The sequence below is a fragment of the Amblyomma mixtum genome, chromosome 9 (assembly GCF_055824585.1).
Source record: "Amblyomma mixtum isolate Tamu chromosome 9, ASM5582458v1, whole genome shotgun sequence".
NCBI classification, from domain to species: domain Eukaryota; kingdom Metazoa; phylum Arthropoda; class Arachnida; order Ixodida; family Ixodidae; genus Amblyomma; species Amblyomma mixtum.
Genome location: NC_143020.1, coordinates 39,000,637 through 39,005,391, shown reverse-complemented (window position 1 = coordinate 39,005,391; position 4,755 = coordinate 39,000,637). Strand labels below are relative to the sequence as shown.

General features: G+C 48.8%; 1 pseudogene; it reads left to right on the top strand.

The window, feature by feature from the left end:
• Nucleotides 1–1,297: 1,297 nt before the first annotated feature.
• LOC149328800 (uncharacterized) lies at nt 1,298–2,791 on the top strand (annotated as a pseudogene).
• Nucleotides 2,792–4,755: the final 1,964 nt, after the last annotated feature.

The window sequence follows — 4,755 nt, the reverse complement described above, 5'->3', positions numbered from 1 at the left end:
ACACTTTGCTAATTACAAGTGTTATCTGATTGCCGTTAATTACTTAACGTTACTTAATTAACTGTGATTGAAAATTTGTCTTTACGGTACAATGTCATAATATGTCGCTGGATAACTTGTGACGAATACGGTTGTACTGTACGAGCTGCACGTCTTAATAACTGCCGTTAATTAGCTAATCATGAAGAGAAAATTCTACTGTACTCTATAGTTCCGAGTCATAGTCGGTGTGTTATATCGAACATATTTACATTGTACCAATTACACTTCTTAATTTCAGTTCATTATTTATTTCTGAGTAAAAATATGACATTACTATACACCGTTGAGAAGACCTCGACGAGTAGAATCTGAAAATATATATTATCTTACAGCTATTCCTCAAAGTTTGGTGTAACTAGGGTAGACCTGTATGTTTTTTTTTTTTTCAGTGCTGTTCACATAGCTCTGCCGAGAGAAATTCCTGCTGAGATTTCCGGCATTTCCGTTTTCTCGCCCCCTTCAGTAGCAGATCGCAAGGCTGTATCACTGGAGTACTAGGCTGCAGTGTAGAAGCTCCCATTTTTCAGCGACATGTATCGAGGTTACTTCAAAAGCAGTGGTAGGTCTGGACAAAAAACTGCCAACCTGCGAAATAGCACCAAGACTTTGGGTAACCCAGGCTACACGGGGACATTATTGCACCAGTTGACTACATGCCTGCCCTGTGGTTGTCAGTTTACGGCTCACAAAGAATACCCGGTGCCCTGCTCCCAGCACAACTCCCAAGCCTCTTTCACACCGATCGCACTGCACAAGGAGCGTTCAGAGTGCCGAGCTCTCTCGATCGTTTTACCGATTAACGCCCTCTTTAAAACGAGCTACTTCGTAAGATATCGGAATGGGCTCTGTTTTCTGCGAGCAGTTTATGATGCAGCTATTGTAATAACCAGTTAGGCCTCGGAACGCCCGTATGTTTGTCTTCGTAACCTTCCAGAGGTACTCCTGAATCACATGGATGTTAGTCACCAGTTGTCTTCGGGGAGCACCCGCCAATAACGTGTGTTAGGCATTCCAGCTCAGCCTGGCGTTTCTGTGGACTATCAGTTACGCCTACCTGCTGCAAGCGGGTCACCACTTCACGGCTCGCGAGAGCGGCGTAAAGCTCCTCCCGGCTGGTAAAAAAAGCGATGTTATGTGTTGTATATGTGGTTTCGGTTCCGTTTTGAGAATCACCTGCCGCTAGAGGCACCAGTGTCGCTATGTGTATATATATGACTGTATGTGGCAATAAAGCGGGATTTGTTTTGTTGCTAGCAGTTCGTGTACTTGGGCGGCACCCGCCGCTACAACATTGGCGACGAGGACGGGATCATTTCGGGGGGCGTGACTTTCGCCGCTTGCTTTCCGGCGCCATGAGCATTTCTGGAATCGCGCCGCCGCCCCCGTTCCTGCCTGTGCCTGGTCGACCTGCTGTTGCGTGGCCGCAATGGTTCCGCATCTTCGAGAACTACCTGCTTGCTTCGGGGGCCTCTGACTGCACGCCGGATCGTCGCAAAGCACTACTTCTTCACAGCCTCGGCGTAGAAGGTCAGCGCATATTTTACACATTACCACTTCCATCGTTGGACAACGCCAAGCTCGGTGAGCAAATTGCTACTGATAAAGCGTCGGAAGATAGCAAGGGCACAGGCGATACAAGGCCTGAAGTATCGTCGTACGATATCGCAGTTACCGCTCTGCACGCTCATTTTTCGGCAACAAGCAATGTTGTTGCCGAACGGCATCGTTTCAGTAGGCGAGTTCAGCAAGCTGGTGAATCAGTGAATGAGTACATCACAGCATTGCGGGAGCTTTCTGCTACATGCTCTTTTCCTGTCGAAGAAGATTCGCTGCGTGACCAGTTCGTTGCGGGTATTTCGTCTCGGAGCTTGCGCGAGCGTCTTCTGCTTGAAGGATCGTCTCTCTCGTTCGCTAGAGCAGTACTACTGGCAAGGCAGTTTGAGCAGGCGTACAATGATCTGCAAGAATTTCCTTCTGTAGATGTTGGACGCATAAATACTCGTGGAAATACGCCTACGCGTACACCAGAATCCGACGAGAGCTCGAAGCGGGCGCACAACCGCCAGTCTCATTGTTACCGCTGCGGTTCATCCCAGCACAATGCAGCATCAGTTCGCTGTCCAGCCAAAAGCAAGCGTTGTCACCATTGCGGTGTCATGGGTCACTTCCGCTATGTTTGCAAGAAACGAGGCTCCGCTCCGGTGCGTGAGGTAGACAGCCAAGATTCTCCGAGCGAGGAAGTTTTGAGCATTCTGGCTGTGACGTCGGCCGCTCGCTCCGCTGTTCACGTCACAGTTTCGATTGGCCGTGCGGACATAACTTTCCTTGTAGATTCTGGGTCGTCAGTTTCCATTGTTGCACACGATCTTTTTAAGCAGTATTTTGAAGGCCAAGTACTTTTGGCCCCGACTGTCCGGTTACTGGACTATTCAAAACAGCCAATTCCGGTTCGTGGCTGTTTCTTCGCTGACGTTACGTACCAAGCTAGCACAACAAGCCTTCTTTTCTACGTCGTTGAAAAAGGCACCTCACTCTTGGGTATCGATGCCATCAAGGCCCTCGGTCTACAGATTGATGGGTCATCTCTTCAATGCCTTGAAACGACGCTAACTTCTAATTCTCGAAGGGAACAGCGCCCTGACCCGACGAAAGCCGTGCAGGATATTAACCTCCCAAAGGAATTAGTTGGCGAGTTTGGATCTCTTTTCGATCCAGGCCTTGGCCTCGCGAAAGGTTTTGTGCATCACGTCAAAACGCGATCCACGGTGCAGCCAGTGCAATCCAAACTTCGGCGCCTTCCGCTCTCGCTACGACCATTGGTCTCGGAAGAAACTTTACCAGATGAAACTGTATCAGTTGCCCTTATTTCTTCTTGCATTACCAGGGAAGAGTTTGAACAGGCCCAGTCAGAAGACAGCACACTGCAACGAATCAAGGCCTACATTGAATCGTCCTGGCCTGCGCAAAAATCTCTGCCGGGTGAGCTTCAACCTTTCTTCAAGCTTCGCGATGAACTGTCAGTGGTGGACAATTTGATTTTGCGTGGCGAACGCCTTGTGGTTCCCGCATTACTTACAGCGCGGATAATTACCGCTGCTCATGAGGCTATCCCTGGAATTGTACGAACGAAAGCACGTCTGCGAGAAATATTTTGGTAGCCAGCCATGGACAGGCAAGTCGAGCAACTATTCAAACGTGTAGTATATGCCAGGCAGCGGACAAGAGCACGAAGGTTATGACTGCACCATTGAACCCGGTCCCCTTACCAAAGGAACCGTGGCTAAAGCTCGGCATGGACATTTTTGGCCCATTTGAGAGAGCACCACACGATTGTCGATATGCGATCACGCTGGTCGACTACTTTTCTAAGTGGCCCGAAGTATACTTTTGCAACCAAGCCACAACACGCACAGTAACAGGCTTCTTGCTGTCAGTGTTCGCACGTGAAGGTTACCCTGAGGAAATTGTTTGCGATAACGGGCCACAGTTTTCATCTCGAGAGTTCCAAGCTTTTCTGCAGGATCGCGGCATCCGCTTGCGGCATTCATCCGTATACTACCCGCAAGCAAACGGACAGGTAGAACGGTTCAACAGAGTTTTTAAAAGCTTTGTTCAAGTGGCTACACTCGAGCAGCGTCCCTTACGCCAAACGGTAACAGAATACTTGGGCATTTACCGTTGTACGCCGCATGCCACAACTGCAGTTGCCCCAGCACTTCTCCTGCATGGACGTCTGCCAAGGACTCGGCTCGATATCGTTGGGTATCCGTCAGCAATATTTGCAACCGACCCTAGTTCAGAGCTCCACCGCCTACGCGATCGGGTGAAGCAAAAGCAGCTATCCAGTAAACTATACACAGACGCTCGCAGGGCCGCAAGGGAAACCAAAGTGGATGTTGGTGACCTTGTACGAGTACGCAAACCGACAACTGCTTTTAAAGGTGACCTGGACTTTAGCCGCCCAAGAAAAGTGATAAGAAAGCAGGGGCAATCGTCTTTCCAACTTGATGATGGAAAAACATGGAACGCTTCAAAGTTGTCAAGGATGCCACGAGCTTCTGCATCTCTCTGTGGGTGGGGGGAAAGGAATGATACAAATGACACCGCTAGGGAAAGCAGCTCACCGCCTACCTTGGAGAGACCCGTTTCAGAAGCGCCAACCGGAACTTCAGCTGTGGCTGCTGCGAAGCAGCCGCCTATGCCACCAGTGACCGGCTGTGAGCCGGAAGAGACTTCGCCTGCCGCCAGTGGTTTCTCAGAAGCATCGGGACCTCCGCGTAGGGTACAGCCATCAAGGAATAGACGACCTCCAGACCGCTATGGACACTAAGTACAGAAAGACACGTTTTGCAGTGAACATGAACCTGTCACAATCTGCACGAGTGTTGAGTTTGCTGACGTTGTGAAATATGGACATAAATGGAGTTGTATCTTGTTTTCCTCTTTTTGTTTTATATTTTTGTATGAAGTGCATAAGACAAGCACATTGTTGTTACTGTAAATATACTTCTGTAAAAGAGCACTAACGTACTAACACTACTAAATCACTAACACATGTAGCTGTTCTTTTTATAAGGAAAGGAATATGTTGTATATGTGGTTTCGGTTCCGTTTTGGGAATCACCTGCCGCTAGAGGCACCAGTGTCGCTATGTGTATATATATGACTGTATGTGGCAATAAAGCGTGATTTGTTTGGTTGCTAGCAGTTCGT